Source organism: Xiphophorus hellerii, chromosome 2, assembly GCF_003331165.1.
Source record: "Xiphophorus hellerii strain 12219 chromosome 2, Xiphophorus_hellerii-4.1, whole genome shotgun sequence".
NCBI classification, from domain to species: Eukaryota; Metazoa; Chordata; class Actinopteri; order Cyprinodontiformes; family Poeciliidae; genus Xiphophorus; species Xiphophorus hellerii.
Window position 1 is genome coordinate 15,344,510 of NC_045673.1, and position 19,844 is coordinate 15,364,353.

At 36.0% G+C, this 19,844-nt stretch overlaps 1 protein-coding gene across 1 annotated transcript in view; it reads right to left on the minus strand.

Annotated features, from left to right (window-relative positions):
• The window catches only part of lrrc4ca (leucine rich repeat containing 4C, genome duplicate a), a 124,957-nt gene that overhangs the window by 69,541 nt on the left and 35,572 nt on the right, over window positions 1-19,844 (minus strand). Inside the window, 2 exon segments of the mRNA XM_032546759.1 lie at window positions 7,365-7,492; window positions 9,995-10,104. The gene's annotated coding sequence lies outside the window, so the exon portion shown is untranslated.

Consider the following 19,844-nt stretch of genomic DNA (forward strand, 5'->3'; position numbering starts at 1 on the left):
TTCTTAACAGTTGCAATTGAACTTTCTTTTATTGATGACTTTCTACCTTCCACTCTGGCACATAGGACAGATGTTTTAGAGATGGCTAAAAAATCTGGCTAATCTAACAGCTGTAGTGTAGTCAGATTAGTGACGTAAGATAATCATAAACCCCATAACCATTACTGATTAAAAACATGCTTGGCAAAGGCTTTAGCCTTTTGTCCATCTTAGGCTGGTCCAACAATTTAAACTCTAGCTGTACAATACAAATGCACCCTATGAAACAGATGCAGGAACCTTTTCCATCGGCCTTAGCTGGATTATTCCAAGAGGTATTGGGTTGACCAGCGGTAGAGAAGCTCACAGATTGGTCCCAGTCCAACGTGGACTGCACGGTGCTATGGTTTTTAGGACTGTTGCCTAGCAGCAAGATGGTACTGGGTTCCAATCTCAGCCAAAGCCTTACTGCATGGAGTTTGCTTTTTTAACATTGTGTTCAGTTCTTCTCACTGAGTACTCCAGGATCCTCCTGCAGTAAGGGCTAGTGCTTGTGTTTAGCACTCATTGGGCAACAGGCTGGTACGTCAAAGCTTTCCTTGTTTTTTAATATAAAAAAAACCCAAACATTTTAGAATTACCAAAAATCATCATACATGAGAAGCCCCAGAGTATAACATGAACACTGTGGCTAAAAGGTTAATCAAAATCTAATTTACAATTTAAGGGAAAGCTCCAGCAATAGAGGGTGAATTATTGCTCAACGTATTGGCATCAACATACTGTTTGCCAAAAGCCAGCTGATCTGACATACTTTCAGACATTACACACACAGTTATGCATTAAGAAATTACAAATTTCTTTTAGCCTTGTATGCAAAACCTTTTGTGGTTTAAGTGTCAGAAGTCAGTGATGCAAAGATGATGTAAAGCAGCTGAAATATGCTGCTTTGTAAATTTTGATAGAGAGCAGCACCAAATAAATTAGGCAAAGCAAACTGTGTGCTATGGATCATGATACATATGGTTAAACACAATTTAACCAAGTGATATAGCTTATAGTAACTTAGGACATTTTGAACCTTCAACTTACTTAATTTATCATCTGTGGGGGACCAGTTGCTGGGAACTTTAGATCAAGGAACCCCTCCCACCCCCTTCAATTAAAATATGATTCTATTCTCTTTCCTATGAATATTTTGTTTTGCTTATTAAAAAGCACTGTGTTTCATTGTCCATGTTAAGCTGAACATTCATATATGTTGGTAACTATTCTGACTGATGAGAGGGAAATGAGTTTAGAAAGGCATCAGTTTTGAACAGGCGCTTAGGGCAGCCTTGGGTCCTAAGTTTCTGTGTTGAAGAAGCTCAGTAGTACATAGCAGCCATAGTGTGACGCACGTCGGATTTATGAATGTTGTTTGTATTTTCAGGTAAGCCGAAGTAGAGAAAAAGTTACCAAAAGGCATTGTATGTTTGTAACATGAAGTGATAAAGTTTCATAAATGTATGTTGCTGTATTAATAACCGAAATATGATTATCTCAGTGGAGACTGAGATAGCTAAGCTACGTTTCTGTGTTGAAGAAGCTCAGTAGTACATAGCAACCATAGTGTGACGCACGTCGGATTTATAATGTTGTTTGTATTTTCAGATAAAAAGGAAAGTAATGGAAATTTACAACCACCGCATGTCTCGACATCACTTCTGTTCGAGTGTGCAACACATCTTCCAATAATCTTTTATTTTTAAGTCACTATTAAAGGATCCCATATTCTCTTTCAGAAAGATAACTGTAACTATGCAAATAAATTTTAAAATGTAATTCCAAGACAACATCTAAACTAGTTCCAATTGATATGATTACTATTTGAGTATGTATGGTTTCAGGTTATAGGGACTGAACTCTAACCAAAAAAGGAAGGACTAGAAAAGAAAATTCTGTCTTTTGACGACAAACCAGATAATGATAAAATGAAGCATGCACCAGCTTAATGGCTCCCCATTTCCCATGTAACAATTGGAAACATTTATCAAGTGTATTTACTGTGAATAATGAAAAAAATGTGAACATGAGGTACAATTCTGCTGGAGTCTGAGCCACGTAGAAGTTAAGCTTGAATCCATTAGTTGTTTGTTGTCTTCCTCAGAAGAATTTAGACATTTTTCGGTCATAAAGCACATGAACATGGTGTTAATGCATCTGTAGCAAATTTTCAGCACAATTAAGGTCAGATGTTTCCTTTGAAACAGATGAGTAACCCAAAGCATTATGCCTGGCATTACGAACCTTCAGCGTAAATAAAAAAATATCTTAAGATCTTAGCTTATTGTAATTCTGATGCTGTATAAAACAGTGGTCCCCAACTCCTGGGCCACGGACCGGACCAATTGGTACCGGGCCGCGCAAGAAGCAATTAAATATTTCCGCTTTATGTATTATTTGAGTCTGGATGATCTTTTATTTTGAAAATCCTTTAACCGGATTCCCTCGGTTACGTCTTGCACGCCAACATTGAGCCCACAAGCAGCAAAATAAACATAAACATAGCCACATATAATAAACATATATAAAAATGACCTTTACATATAGTAATAAACATTTCCACATATCACTTCCGATGTCCACCGGACTCTCAGTTGCCATGTCAACTGTTTGAGATTCCGCTCCGTTCTTACGTCACCGCGCTTTCTGATTGGCTACCTGTCACATTCAATAGGCTGCGTTCTCGCTCCCAGCCAGGGAAAACCCCACAGGCTGCGATAATCGGGCCAAGACAATGTTCACTAATATACAACACACCACCAAGTAACACACCACACACTGTGTAAGATGGTCGTAAACGGAAAATTGGGGAAAAAAAAAAAAAAAAGGCTTTAGCGGGTACACTAACATGCAGAAGCATTATCTGACGGTTCCTCCTCCTGTGCCTGCTGGGCCCCTGGGCCGCAGCAAAATTGCCAAGTCTTGACCGGTCCGCAGGTAATAAAAAGGTTGGGGACCACTGGTATACAACAATTCTCTTGGGTTAATGTTACTGTGGGCTATTTTGAATGAAACACAACACTACTCTGCATTATCTTCCAAAAACAACAGTATCAGTCTGAGGAACTCCACCACACCTCAGTGTATTGCGAGTGATCATTAGTATTCTGCAGATCTTTCACAGCCCCCATATTCCAGCTAGAATTTTTGATTAATGCACAGCCATTAAAGGCTTACTTTGCCACTTGGAAAATCTTGACTGACAATCAGAGGATAAAGCTCTAAGCATGACATAAACCTTGTAATCCTGTATCATAGCAGATTTAGACTTGGTGGAACCTCAGTTTCAGCTTGTTTATCTCATTGGCTATGTCTCTGCTGAACCAAAACAAGCAGCACTCCAGACAATGCCGTACCTTTACGCATTTGAGGCAAGGAACAGATTTGCAGCATCTGGATGTGACTGCAGATCCTCTCTGTCTCTAATCCTCTGGGTTGCTGTGTTTCTGCTCAGGCACATGAGGGATCATGTGAGCCATTCATTTACATGCTTCCTGCCACAGGGCAAATAAACAGACAAAACAAAAACCAAAAAAAAAAGCAATATATTTCCACCTGAATAATAAAAACATGACTTGTACATTTTGAATGGTTTATAAATATGCAACATACATAAAGTTTGCAGTATTTTAACTTGGGTTGAAATGTGGCAAACTTCCTGTATGGATATCTTATTATGTCTGCTAACATAACGTTCTGCTATAACAGCAGTCCCATGATTTAAAGATCTCAAAAGTTTCTGCTACTCATCACATAATTGATTTTGGCTACCACGGGGACCTAGGATTACAATGCTGCACATATTAACACCTCCCCCCCCCCGGATGTTGGTCTTAACTTAACTGGATCTCCAGCTGGATTTGAGAGAATCATTTCAGCTGGAGCAGAACGTCTAACAATTTACACTGATCCAACTTTTTATGCAGATTTGTTCTGTATTTAGCCTTTAAAGACAATTTACACGAGGCCATAAAGTAACATATAAAACCTTAATAATCAACTCTATCATACATCAGAGATTTGATTGGTCCAGATGTTCCTAACAGACCACTTGCCTCCCAGTCTGCAGATTTACTGCCGGATGCTAGGATTTCTAAAGGTAAAAAGGGAGACAGTTTGTTTAGTTGTCAGACCCCTCTCTTGTGGAACCAGCTCCTAGTTTTAGTCAATGAGGCCTGTTCCAGTCTAGTATAGCCTATAGGTGTAGGCTGAGGCTGCTGGAGGAGATAATGACAACCTCTCCCTACTCCTCCACAATCTTCTCCTTCTAACCACTCCTCGCTGCGCTATTTGCACATATTTAAACTTTTAATTGTATATTAAAAGCTACTTTCGGTTTGCCGTTCTATTTAGCTGTGACAGTTTCCTGGAGGGAATTTAAATGTCTTATCTTGAAACTCTTGCTTGCAAATCTAAACTATCTATTCTGGCCTCAAAATGTAAAATATTTACCTAGGGCTATCATGAAAATTGCATAATAAAGACTCTAGGCTAAGCTTTGTTTCCATAAGCAAGGTATCACCTTGAAAGTTTGAAAAAACTAAACAACACAAGTTTCAGTGCTAATTACATTAACAATTTCTCTCACAGGGAAAGGTCGTTTTGAAGTCGGTTTGACAAAAGACAACAAGAATCAATAACCGGTTAAAGATGGAGCTGCAAAGATTTGTTTGTCATCAGGCCTAAATGACACTGCTACTTTAAAGAGATCACCAGAAAGAGTAATAGAATAGAGAGCCTGATGTGGCACAAGTATTTAATGGTGGACGGAAAGAAATTACTTTACCACTTCTGATCTCGCTAAATGGTCATCATTAGTCTTTAACGATTTTGTCTGTATTCATAAATCAACTATTTATTGTCAAATAGGATAATCTATTTAATATTCAGGCAGAATAAAAACTGATGAGCAACATTCATGAAAAATGATTTGTTACTGAAAAAACTACTATATATTTTCCTTGATATATATATTCACTCTTTTTAAAGATTTTTAATATGAACATTGCATTTTGCACAGTGTACTTATCAGAGCATAATTCACAGAAATATCTCAGTAAATTAGAATAAAATTACATTAATTTATTTTAAAAACTACAATAAAAACTAAACTCATATAACATTGAACATGTTTTCTCCTGCTCATTTTGCATTAGTATACAGTTAAAACTCAAATCAGGTTCTCTGAAAATAATATCAATAAAAGATAATTTTGATACAAAATTGCCGGAATTCTGAAATATTTGACCGTACACAGTATAATACCTGCCCATTAGGCTGGAGATTCTTTAGGGTCCGTTGTGAGTTAGCATTATATAAACAAAACTGAATACAGTCCTTCCCTATTGAGGCATGGAGTCATCTTGATTCCTAAGGTGCACTGTGGTACTTGATACCAAAATGTTTGCCCTAGTCAAAGTCAAATTATGCCCACTTTTTCTGTTTCCAACGTCAGTTTAGAGAGCACAATATTCACTTTCTGACTAGTACAGGTATAACCTACACATACAATGCTAAGCAAACAATCAGTGTTACCAGCAGTCCCCTTAAGTGGCTATTACAATATGTCTTGTCACTGTATTTGTCTGAAAAGCACAATTGTTTTGCATTCTGATTTAAAATCTAATCTCATTCATACTGCTCCTTTCTCTGTCTTCAATAGGTAAGTATAAATATATTGCTGAGTGACATGGTGCATTGTTTTCTTCTCTTTGTCTCCTCCACCTTTTCCTGCCACTTTCAACATTTCAACCTTCTCCTCATTTTATTTCATGTAAAAATTTTGCAAAAAGATATAGTGACAGGTGTTTAACCTGTACAACAAACAACTATTTCAAGGGTAACAAAAAAGTTTGCAAGGCAGCAATTACACCACATTGTGGGCAAACACTTCACAGACATGATCCTAAGGGGCCCGAGGCTTTTATGTAACTTCTAGCAGAAATCAGTTCCACCAAATGACAGCTTGCAGATCTTACATAATTAGGAAGAGACAGAGTAGAAAGAATTTGCTGGCCCAAACTGATAAACATTTAGCAAAGGTTGGGAGCTGGACACATCTCATTTTTTGCCATTTCGCATTGCCTCTCTAACAAAGCTATACAGTGCATAGATTAGCAGGCAAATGGATAAGATCCAGAAAAAAAGTTTGAAACTGAGGAAAGGTAGTAAACAGTAAAAGCATAGCAAGAGACAAAGAAATGAAATCTGTCAGTTTGATTTAAAAAAAAAAATCTTTGTGCTCCCTGGTGCCTGAGGGAATAACATGTCAACACCTCTTTGTGTTTTAGTAGTTCTTAATAGTGGGTACTAAAACTGTCAAGCTTAATAAAACAAATTTCAACAAAAAATGAATACAATAGAAACACCAGCACACCACATACATTCACTTCAATGAGAAAAGTGAGGGCAAATACTTTGGAAACAAAAGAAAATAGCTTAATTCTAAGACAAAAAAATGTATTTACATAAAAACTGTAAAACATTCTTTACTGTCTTTTTGTGTGGCTAGAATACATAGGATCACTGTGCAAAAAGGAATAATATGGTGTTTTGTGTCTATGTACGTAGGAGCATGTACGTAGTAGCTTCGTACATGCTGCTACGTATTTATTTGTAGTAGCACAAAGTGCTTGTAAAGTTTGACTATCTGCCTTCTTGGTAACCTTTAGTGACCTGCAGATTACACAAGGTATCCTTAGCAACTGCTGCCTTCTCGTTCCAGTAGTTTCTCTTTTGCCATCTCACCTTTTTATCCTCCCACTCACTGCAGATCTGTGAGCCCTTACATGAGAAGTCTTGATATGAATGTTACATTCAGAATACAAAGAACAAAGAGATGGGAAATTCTTAGGGTACTCCATTGACTATTGCATGTCTTTTTCCCATGTTGTAACAGGTGTTACGTCAGTCTACGTTACCCCATCAAAATGCCCCCTACAGCTCTGCATGCAAAAGCAAATGAAAAAAAAAATTGCATGTGCTCGCTTTTGGTCTGTAAATGGTACACTTTGCTCACACACAAAGGGATTACGGCACTCCGTCGAGTTTTGTTGTGAAAAGACAGAATCGATGTGCACACAAACAATGAGCGGCATTAGTGAGAAATTTGATAAGCAAAACTTACAAAATTCAGAAACCGGGCATAGGAGGGAAGCAAAGTGAATCAGCCAGGAAAAGTAATTTTGCCCCCCGAGGACTTATGTGGCACCCACAAGGTCACCCCATCATTCAACATGTAAAAAAATGTGTACACTCAACACTTCGATTTTTTTATTAGGGGAAAAAAAATCACCATAACACAAATTATCCATAAACCAAAAATTTTGAAAGATTCTGACCTGGGTCTACTAGTGCAGCCTCCATTTGTGATGCATGAATGATCTCCCGTGAGGCAAAGGCAACAGGAGGAGGGCTTGGTAGTGTTGCAGGATGCCAGGAGAATGATTTAAATATCTCAATAATGCATCTGAAGAGAAAAAGAGATGCATGATTCCATAAATAAAAGTATACAACACTGGACATTTTTAAGTTCACTATAATGCCCATGTAAAATACTGTACATGCACAATTTTCTGAAATGTACAATTTCCTGCAATTTAAATCAAATTAAATGCTGAATTAAATGAAGCAATAAACTTTAATAATATGGGAATTCAAAAATTATCTTAAGTTGAAAATAATTTGTAGTTACTCTTATGTAATTATATCACACAGTTGAATAGCTTTTGCTACTTTACAGCTTTTCTGAAAAATAACCTACTTAAAGAAACTGGGATCTACTCACTATCTCAACAGAGGACGGCTCACAACCACACCCAGGAGGAGTGTCTTAGTGATTTCCAAAATGCTTGTGTATGTGCTGCTCAAAGTGCCTAATGGCGGAGAAACAACGTATCATTACTGAAAAGTCATTTATCCACCATCATTGGTGGTGACAGTTTTAACAAATATGCATAAAAAATATTGTTTATAAACGATACCTACTGCAGCTTTAAGGAGTGTACCAGCACTTATTTTATTTACAAATAAACCACTGATTTATGTAGCCTAATCTGTACAACTGAGATAAATATGTTCTGTTTTATTCTCTAATCTAGAGAATTGGGTGATCACAGCGGTTTCAGAAACTGTGTACCCATCCCTCTACTGAGAGCAGAGACTATAGAAAACACTCTGATATGTAAATTTACTTTAATATATAACGTTATCTGTTGTTTTTTTACATTACAGCATCAACTGTGCTTGGAAAGCTGTCAGGAGAAACACATTTTGATGCCACCCCTAATAAGATCATAGTTTATGTGATATTGCATATTATATGAAAATGAATAACCAGTAGCTAAACATCTGACAAACAGCAAAAAGGCAGGGGGGTTGGAGAGCAAACTTTTCTAACATCTCTGCACTGATATGGCGGGGGAGCACATTTCAAACCATTGCTCCTTCACTGCACCATTTATGCTGCAGCTGCTGCGGCTTCAAACAGCCCTCTTTTGTTCACGTTTCTGCTATTGAGACACTGCATTTGCAGTCAATTCAAATCCGTCATCCAGAACTAAAAACTCAGAGAAAACAAACCACCACTGAAACATAACCATCTGGGATTTTGGTTTAGGCTTTATGTCTAGGTTTATAACACAGGCTAGCAGGGATTTTTTTTTTTTTTTTTTTGTACAGCTGCCAACACTCTTGCTGGTGCCATTAAAAAAAATAAAACATGAAACTATACAGAGTTATTCTTATTTCCTTTTTTTTAATTTTATGGATTGTTTTGGAGGCTTTCAATTATTTGTATTGAACATTTATCTGAATTTCACACTGGAAAGTAAAAATATACTTTCGAAGAAGGCCTACTAAAACCTATTAAAAGCATATTGGAAGGGCCTACATCTCACATGCTAATATTAACTGTTTGACTCAATGACCTTCATGTTATACATGCGGCACAATGGTTTTCAACCCATGTATGGGTTTTAATCTTTTTAGTCACAACCTTTGAGCACACCTGGCTAAGGGCAACAGGTTTTGTGCTTTGTTGACAAAGGATTAGGAGCATGGAAAAGCATGAGTCACAGGGAAGAACGTGAGGTAAAATGTCTGGTGTGATTGCAGGAGAGGTCCAGTGGGAGCTGAAGGGTGATGGACAATGCCATGTTGGACGGGGGAGCGGAATGTGACAATGTTGGTTGCAAACTCTCCCTGCCGTGGAAAATGATCAGTGACATAATGTGTGTGTTTAACACTGGAGGCTGAATCTAGCTTGGGGAAATGTGGCAAACTGGGAGTCTGTGTTAGCAAAGTACCGATTGCTATGCTTTGTGTTGCAGTTTGGGTGAAAGATGGCAGAAGACCAGCTCACTGGTAGCAGGAGGGAGCTGCAAGAGGAGTGATTTGCAGCAGACACATTTGGCAGACAGACTCTTCTCATTCAGAGGCTCTCACAGACTGGTATGATCTGCGTTTTCTATCTTACAGACCTATTTTAATGTCCTACTTGAGTACTCTTTGCATAAATTAGATTTTTTAATTGATGTCATGTTCAATGTGTAAAGGACTTTATTCAAACTTTACAAACTTAGTCAGCAGTTTATTTTGTGTAGTTCATAGGTTGCAACAAACCTATGTCCAAACCATGCAGTACTGTATTAGTATTATTAAAAATACACTCCCTTTATTATAAGCATGCTTACACAGACAGTATTGATTCAACATACATCCTGCATTGGTTTGTGCAAAAAAATATAGTCAAAAGAAATATGAACAGAAAGTGATGCGGATGAGAATGCTTTAACTGGGATTAACCATGTGCTGTGGTTCAGCTTCACCTGCCACATCTACATTTGATTGCAGCTAGACCTGCAGATTCAAGAAATCACTTAAACAGAACCAATCTGACAGCACTGAGTTAATTAATAGACCTTAGAAAGCATGGCCCAATCAAAAGAAAAAAGAAAAGAAATCACCATACCTACAGTCAACCATGGTGGTGTGATGGTCTTTGGCGTCTTTGATGCCTCTGGACCTGGACAACTTATTGATGCTGATGGAGCCAATGAATTTGCTCTCTTCCACAAAATCCTAAATGAGAAAATTCAGCCATCAGTTCATGACCAAGTTAAAGTGAACATGGGTTATGCAGCTTTCCTAAATGTAACACAAATTAACAAAATAAAACAAAGTGAATAATAAATGAATGAGAGGAGGAAGTGCAGAAAGCTAACTTTCAAATATTGAATTGACATTAACAGCCACCTCATTTAACTCAGTATGGTACTTCTCTCTTCGCAGTGGAAGATGGTTGTTCATAGCACAGGCAATTTCAGGTAAGCTTCATAGCACTGAACTGGCACATTGTATACATCACAGCCAAATGTTAACAGTTTAAAACTTCAACAAAGTCCATGTCTCCAGGAAGGAATAATTTCTCAGTAGCTGGGGGTTCAAACCTTCTGTACAAAGTACAGCATAGAACAAGGGGCTGTTTTTTTTTTGTTTTGTTTTGTTTTGTACCAGGCCACTGGATTGCATATTTAATATGAAGTTAGTTTTTAGTGATATACATTATTCAAATCCTTTATAGAGGAACAAACAAGTTAGAAATTCAAAGCTTTCTGAATGTACTCCTTTAACTACTAGTTCCATGATGTTCTCAATTGAATCAACTATCCATACTCTTTCTGCAGAAAGAGGGGTAGTTGGTAGCAAAGGTTAGGTTGTCCTAATCACTATAAGATATCCGGGAGCTGTCCTTTGATTGGCCTACCAGAGAAGCACTCTGGGCTGTCATTTCTTATTTGGGAAAGAGATGATGCTCATGCCCACAGACAAGACTAGATTTGATTGGAATAACACTGGTGTGCACCAAGCTTGCAGACATGTCTATCTTGACAGTGACTGTGCAGAATGTTTGCTGAGAAACAGCTGAAATGGAAAACAACCAAGCAGAGAAATCAGCCCCTACTGAATTTCAGTCAAGTTTGTGGGAGCAAATATCTTTCTTGTCTCCAACCTTAAGTAGTAATAACACAGCAACGTCAAAGAATCACCAGGTTGGAAAGACAGTGGTCAGCCATCTCTGGATGAATGCATCTCTCTTCACACAAATAGACTTTTTTACGATACAATTTTTTCTGTGATCATTCCAGTCAGTTCTTGTTTACAGATGGAATTATTTGTTTATGTCGCACAAATAATATTAGTCTTTTTTAAATAGATATAGAACTTTTTTGCACTTAACACAGGAAACTCACAAAAAAAAGAGAAGTACACTTCTCCAAAGGCTAACTACTCTCTGACTTTGATAGATTAGTCTCATCGGAGCGATGTCACATGTTCTTTATTTTCTCGAACACTGTGCAAGCGGAACAGATGGTATCTGGGAGTAACATGCTCTCATTAGGAGGTCCAGTGTTTGCATATATGAAAGGGAAAATGAGAGAAAACAGAGAGGGAGGGGGTAAAATCCTCTGAGTTTTGGCACAGATCGACACTCTGACCTTCTGTCCAGTCTGCTGTCTGACAGGCAGGAATAAAAGGATGAAGTAGTGAAGGTAAAGGAAAGCCTCACAGTATCAGAGAGCATCTTATCTAAGTCGCGCTAATCAGTAATCACTAATGTGTTTCTTTCACCTTTGACATATCTGTTAATCGGAACGTCTGCTAGGCAAATGTGTTGCTGCTTTTAAAAGTTTCTAATATACCACATTAGCAAAATAATAGCAAAATAACTTTAATGCATTTGTGCATCTCAACCTATTACAAACCACACTATTCATTCAGTACAATTGTATATATCAAACTTTAAAAGCAATAAGCGAAGAATCAAAATACAATAGAAAGTGAACCCTGCTTTTTGGCATCAAAAAAATAATTAACCCAGTTTGTGGCAAAGTTTGCCTTCACACTCTGGACCTCTCCATGTCTGTTTGACTGTGGTATTAAACTTTTTACAACGTGATGTAGTGACCTTTGGTCTACCTATTTATACCTGGCAGCTACATAGCATGATATGCTACTGTGACTGATGTGTCAAACTGGCTGGATCACTGTCAGCTCCAATTACTGTTCTGTCTCCTCATCCATGGCATCCCTTGAGGTAAGCTACTATGGTTTCTTGTGTAACAAAGTACAATCATGGAAGGTTTTCTAAAGCTTTAAGCAGATATCGCACTATACTCCGAGTATTAACCAAGAACGTAATGCCAAGCATTGTTTATCAGGTTAAAATAAGGTCTCTTCTCTGTCAGCTTTTCTGCTCAATAAAGTCTCTGCTAACTTTCGAATCCTTGTACTAACTTGATTTGTATTTAGTACGAGTAGAAAAATCTTTATTTAAAATTATTTTGAAAATAACTGAATTCTTATGTCAGGTAATGTGCAACTTACAAACTGTACATTAGTTTGTGAGATGTGAGAAAAATATACTAGAAAAAAAAAAGATATATAATTTATCAACTAAACCTATGCTTACTGTGCAAATGCATTTGTACTCCGTGAACCTATTCCCCTCTTGTGATGTAGGAACAATCAACTTCAATGTAGTTTATTAGGATTTCTTATGTGAGACTGACTCAAGAAATACTTCAGTGTTTCAATTTTGTTTGTCAGCACATGTAAGCCCTATTATGCAATGTCCACAACAAACAAAAAATATATATACCGTACTGTGAAATCTATTCTATCACACAGCATCTTGAAACTGGCTAACTATGAATCCACACTAATCTATGCTCACTATAGAGATTTTAAATAACAAACACCTGTAAGTAACTAATTATTATGAAAAGATGTGGTTGAGTCACGAGTAAAGACCAATGTCACACTCATCTGTATCTTTTAATTAGATCATTTCATTGTTTCTTTTTGATTTTGGGTTAATCAGTGCACTTTGCACTGTCCTACTACATTTGGCCAGTGGTACCTGTCCAATATTTGAATACAAAAAGTCAGATAACTTGCTGAAGTGAACATCACAATAGGGAAAAAAAGGATCTACGTATGTGACTATGTGCTTTGCCAAACAGGCTTCCCTGTGTCTTTGGTAAGAACACTCTGATTGCTGTTGAAAGGACCAGCTCATGTGATAGGGTTGCACAGTATTTTCATGCCACTCATGATATTATCCCTGGTACAGTATTCATGTATCATGAACAATATCAGATTGGACCTGGGACCTTTCATTCCTAAATAAAAAAAAGCTTCAATTTCAGATAGCCTTAAAACCCATAAAAGGATGCTTTCAATTTCATTTTGCAATTGTACTAGGTAAAGAGAAAAACAAAATGTTATATTGTTGTTAATTTTTTACAGATTATATAAAATTATATTTGAAAGAAAATCATAAGGCTACTTTGACTGCTTATTTTGAGGTAATGGGAATTTGGTCAAATCTGCTTTGTATATTTCTATACCTTTGGTACATCTTATCTGTAGTTGCATGACTAAACTCTCTTAACACATGTAAAAATGTAAAGCATAAAAGCTCTGTATGTTAACTTTATGCATAAAAATCCCCCAAGTAAAACTGTCTGACCTAATTCTGAAACTAGCACAGCTGAGTTTGAGCAAGAATTAGCTTATTTTCTGGAGGGCAGAGGAAGAGGTAGAATACAGTAAGTGGTAGAAGGGCCCTTTTGCTGATCAAAGTATGTGATGTTATAATTTATTTATTTTCTTGTCAGCCTTTACTGGTTCCGTCTGGTGATATGGCAGCTGTTTGGAGCATGACGATTTTATTTTAAGCTCATCCCAAAGGAAGGCGAAAAAGTCGCCCAATTTTATTCTACAAACAGATGTAATCAGGTGGTGTCAGCAACATAAACAAAAGTATTATTGCTGAGCTTTTTAGTTGTCAGGCAGTAATAAACAAAATGCAGTCAAGCAAATATGAATCTATGTAGCAGCTTAGGTGCAAGAAAAATATTACATAAAGTGCTTGAAAATCTTCTCCAGTTACCAGGGATATAATGTGGTTTTGTTTGCTTTTGCAAAAAAGAAAAACAAAGTATTTAGTAAAACTATAATAGCTACTAACCTGATCCAGAAACATTGTACTAAAGAGTTTTATGGGTAATTTCCCCCTATGTGGGTGACAAATCTTTACTTATATGCAGCCTTTCTCTCTTCCCCAACTGAAAACGTCGCCATTACCGTAGTCCCTTTATGGACCTAGTTTCCCCAAATAAAACTTTTTAATTATCCACTTGCCTGACTTTTGTTGTTCAAGACCTAAGTTTATAACAGATGCAGTGGCATCCAAAGAATTTAACATAATTTGAGAAAATGTGTTGCTTAAAAAAAACTGGCTTACTTCATTCACAATAGAAATATCATGAGAAAAATGGTTTATGAGTAAATAATGGAGGAGACATTTTAGTTTGCGTGTTTTGAGACATTCAGTTTTTACAGTATAATGAAACAAAAGGAATAGTGGATGACGCAAAGAACAACTTCCCTCCCTAAAGTCTACAGACTGTATGCAGACTTAAGGATGTTTTACCCCGGAGTGTAATACTGTTCTGTTGTTTTTTTTTCTTTCTTTTTTTTTTTACATTAACTATATATTGGGATGATGGTGGCAACAGTAGTAGGAGTTCATTCTGTAATCGTGAGTTGCCAGTTCGATCCCCAGCTCCATCTGTCTCTGTCGCTGTGTCCTTGAGGGAAACACTTCACTTGCCTTTCCTGCTTAGAGGTCCCAGTGGCATCAGTGCATGACAGTCTTGGTTTTGTCAATGTGTCCCATAGTAGCTGTGTCTACAATCCAGTAGAGAGACCAGTCTCCTCATGGAACCATTGTCTGAGATCTATTTGTTTTTGGGGTAACAATAAAGGGGTCAGTAAATGGGTGTGCCCAATTCTAATTTTGAGTAAAACCTCAGAGACTTTGTAGACCTACCTAATGTTATTAAAATATAAGCAAATACCATGCTTAACAAGGAAAAAAAATACTTTGTTGTGTACCTAATGCTTTGTTATTTAAGAAGATATATATTTATCTTTGTAAATCTGACCCTAAAATTACCAAAAGCATCCAGCTACATCAGCTCCAGTTGTTGGAATGTCAAATTCATACCAATCCTGAAGTGTGTCCAGCAGAAATATTGCCAAGGCCACAAATGGCTGGTGGGCTGCACCTTGAACACCCCTGGTTACTACAGTATTTTCACCTTTTATATCTTACATTACTGCTTACTAATTGTTTTAACGAATAATACATTTGAATTTTACAAGACAAATATTTTGAAATGATTTATAATGTCTTATTTTGTTCATCATGGCACTGAAATATGTCATCCTTTTACTTTTGTCTTGACATGAAAAAAACATATTTTTGTTAAAAAAAAACCCTATTGATTTGTATGAAAAAAGAATCAATTACACATAATTAGGATGTAAGCATACTGCTCACTGCTCTCGATAATCAAGTTAATCTTAATCAATAACACACCATTTCAATATGGGATCATTCAAGCTAAAATAAAACAGGAAATAACACAGCATGACAAGTTTCTCAATAATTTGCAATGTGCAACACCTCATATTTGCTTTGGCTTGTATCATTCTGGTCCTTGATTTTATGAATGTCAGAAAAACATCCTTGTTTTCATTACAGTACTAGGTTAATTCCAACTAAATAAAACCTAGCAGGCCCTTTAAGTTGAGATGAAGTAGTGTCTTTGAAAATGGAAAAAGTCAAAGTTCAAGAGTTGGTTCAAGCAACAAAATTACAGCTGAGCATGTCTACATAATTGTTCAGCATGAACTTCTATCTTTATGTAACTATGTTACACAAACATTAAATGTAGGGACAAAAGTTTAAATTTATTTTATTTTATTTTTTTTCCTATTTAATCAGTTTACATCATATGTCTACCTTCATTTTGCTACCTGTTAATATTAAATGCAACAAATGTTCATTTATGAACATTTATATGTTCATAAATGAGCATATATTTGATCATTTATGAATAAATACATTATATAAATATATAAATATTTTTTCAGACAGAAAGAAGGCTGACATTAGCAATAAGGTTATTCCAGAAGTAGGGGGTTACTGTTCTATCTCCACATCTGTTGAAGCAACGATATTCCATTCAGTAAGTATTGTTGAGTAATACTTCATCAACTGATTTAGAAACACAATTAACCTTGGTCAGTTAGAAGAAACTTAAATACACCTTAAATCTCTCTGGCATCAATTGAACCCAGCATGTAACCCTGTAAGAGTTTGCAGCATTGTAATATTATCTTAGAATTTATGGCTTTTACAGAAATAGTTTGATTAGCGCGGTTTGAAATGTTGGTCTTACTAAACCTTCAATTCTCACACTGTCAGGTCAGGACTTTGTACAGGTCTTTGTCTGCCTGTGCAAATTTATTCTTCTATACTTAAAACTGGTTGCTTATAAATATACATATTATACTGTATGACTACAGTTCGAAGCCATTTGCCTTAGGATTTTAATTTTTTTTTTCAGATGGCAATAGTAGCTCAGGGAAGAGGTGGAGGAGATCGATATTTTTCACAGACTCTCTGTTTCAGAAGAAAATGTAACGACTTAGTGACATTTTTGAAAAATATGTAAAAGAAATTTTTTTATTAATAAAGATTATGTACTGCAGCTTTAAAGGGGTTTATGCTAACTGTTCTCTCAGTACAAACTTTTATCCAAGATGCTTCCAACTTCATATTACAAATTAGATGGTTAAAAACCAATTGCATCCAGTAATAGTGATGAATAGTATCCAACACACTGTAAAGTGCAGAATTCACAACAATAAAAAAATAGACAGGTTTGCATAAAACCATTATCATGTGTTTCTGTTTTAGCAGTTGGCATTTACTGATCACGCTCTAAAAACAGTGTGAACTTTCTTCCTGCAATGTTGTATTTAATATTCATAGTGAACAAACAGAAGCTTAAACATCTATTAAATGTGAAATCTAAATTACCACAGCAGCACGCTCCCATTGTAGTCTGTTCAAAATGAAATCCATTCTTAGTTGAGTCAATGCTGACCTCACCAAATGCCTCACACCAATGGAGTTTGTTAAGAGTTTCGGGGACTTAGCAAGGCAAATTGGACTCCCTGTTAAATTTAACAAATTAATCTTTCATGCTAAGGTATATTACATCAAAAAACTAAAAGGAACAACATTCAAGCTCCACCAGTCATTGTATCAATGATGGAAAAGTAAAACTGCTAACTGTAAATAAATAAAATAAAAAAACAATCTACTCCACTTCCTCTTTCAAAATGTCAAAGATTTAATTTGCAGCTTTGTCTGATATATTTATAGTCATCTCTGTAGTGGCCCTTGATCAGTGTTAACTTGATGTTTTAAGTGTGCTGCTATAAATATGCCAACTGTGCCAAAACCAAAGCAAAACTTTTAAAACTGTTTTTTTCTTTGCACTTTCATATTAACCTCCAAATTCTACCTCTTAACGACATTCCCTCATGAAATGTAGTCATGTTTTTTGCATATAACTGATTATGTTTCAAGCAAACACTGCCTTAATCTTATTAACATGAGTCACAGAATTTACATATTTTGTTGTAATTATTTTCATGCTTAAATGATCAGGTACAGCAGATAATGAGATAATAATCTGTTGTGACACAATTTTTTCTCATACCCTTGATGCTGGAGATGTAAAACTCTTTACTAAAATGTTCAAATGAATTACAGATGACATTACTTCTATCACCTATTTTATTTTTGTAAAATTTGAGTTTATAATATAAATTAGTGTCAAATAAAAAAAAAAAGAAATGCCAGATATGTTGAATATATAGCTCCGTAATGCCTTGTTGTTGGTTTTTGTGTGTGTGTGTGTGTGTGTGTGGGGTGGGGTGGGGTGGGGGGCGGGGGGTGCGTGTGCATGTATGCTATACTTTTATCTTCACTTGAGCCACGAAATAAAGATGATTAGGTGTTTGTCATCAACACATCTTGAATCAGGTCAAGAATCTGGGTTAACTGCAAAACAAACTCCACATTCTATTTCGCATCATAAAAATGTAAACAAAGACTTGTTTCTTTTGAAGTTATGACATTATTTCTTAGCGAAACTTCAGAACTTCACCAAGTATAAAAACAAGCTATTGGGTCTGAAATATTATTAGTACTTCAGCTGTTATATACTCCCTGAATAGGTCAAAGGTTTACCATGTATAAGAAGTGAATTTACACGTGAAGTAATCATTTTAAATCATTTCTTTTGATTCAACTTCTCCCCAAAAGACAAAGAAAACTCTTTAGCTATATAATCTACTTGCTTGCTTCTATTCCTGATTCATGAGCAAAAGACTAGGACTTGAGTTCCTCCTAACAGCAAGATTGAAGTCTATTTTTGGGACTTAAGTGTGATTTGAATCTGACCTTGAAATTTAATTCCCCATTTTTATATTGATATAGTAGGTATTATACCAAAACCATACACATAAGTACTCCGTGCTAAAGTGCTTGCAGTGGCTCCAAAAATATGTCTCATTAGACATTATAAGAATAGACAGCACATTAAATTTATACAATTATATATGACCCTACACACAAATACTACTGCGTCTGCTAGAGAAATATGTTTCCCTGGCCTTTATAGAAACTTTTGTCCAGATGGCCAGACGATAACTCGGCCCTTGCCTGGATCCCTCAATCTGGTGATAAACTTGCAGTGTGAAACATATAATTAGACTATGTATACACACTGTTTCGTCTGCTATCTGCATCTGACCTATGAGATGTTAATACAAGGAACAAAAAGTAAAAAAAAAATACCTGAAAGTGGTGATAAGTGGTAAGAACATGAGCTTTCACTGTGCAGTATTAAAGACTGGAAAAGACACCAAACCCAATAAAGCCCACCATGAATGGTTTTAAATCCATCATACAGAAATGTCACAGAATTCTCTCTTCCTCTATGGATGAGCTGGAGAAAGCTAAAATCTCATGTAGGAAGAAAAACAATTTCTTTATTATAGAATTTGTGAGCACAAACAAACTGTTGCCATGAATTTGCTAAGAACTAGAACACAAGGAGCAATAAAGCTGGTAATTAAAATTCAAGTTGATCTTTTGAGGCTAAATATTCTTCTGCTTTTTTGCTTCAATGATTTTAGATGCTAATTTATCTATTTTACACAAAAATATGATGAATGATGACTGTGATAACTGGTAATGAAGATGATAGTGGTTATTGAACAAACTGTCTACCAGACGTTTTGGTTAAGTTGACAAAAATATCTTTCAACATATTGGTATAGTCAGGGGTAAGTAAAAATAATAACAACAATACTACTACTACTACTACTAACTACTACTACTACTACTACTAATAATAATAATAATAATAATAATAGTCTTTTCTGTAAATACAAAAAATTACATGGACTACAACAAAAAAGGGTGCCTTCCCTTACGAACATTCATTCACACAACACCATCGGACATAACCATGGTATGTAACAGCCGTACTCAAAATTAATGAAAAAATACCGACAATAATAATAGAGGTTACATTCACTCAGTCATATTTCTGCCTACTTTTGTTGATTTATGTGCACCTATTGAAATCATCGACAAACACGCCTTAATTAATTCTATTTTATCATCATAGCATTGTTAATAGCTCTCCTACAGAGTTAAGGGCAAAATTATTCTCTTCATTTAAACAGTCCTTGGACCTGCAGTGCAGCCAACACTATAGAATCAATGTCACAAAGGACCAATTGATCTATCTTCTAATTATTACCTTAAGATGTTCTGTGAGCAGCATCATACCAGTATCCAATCAAATCCAATTAACACT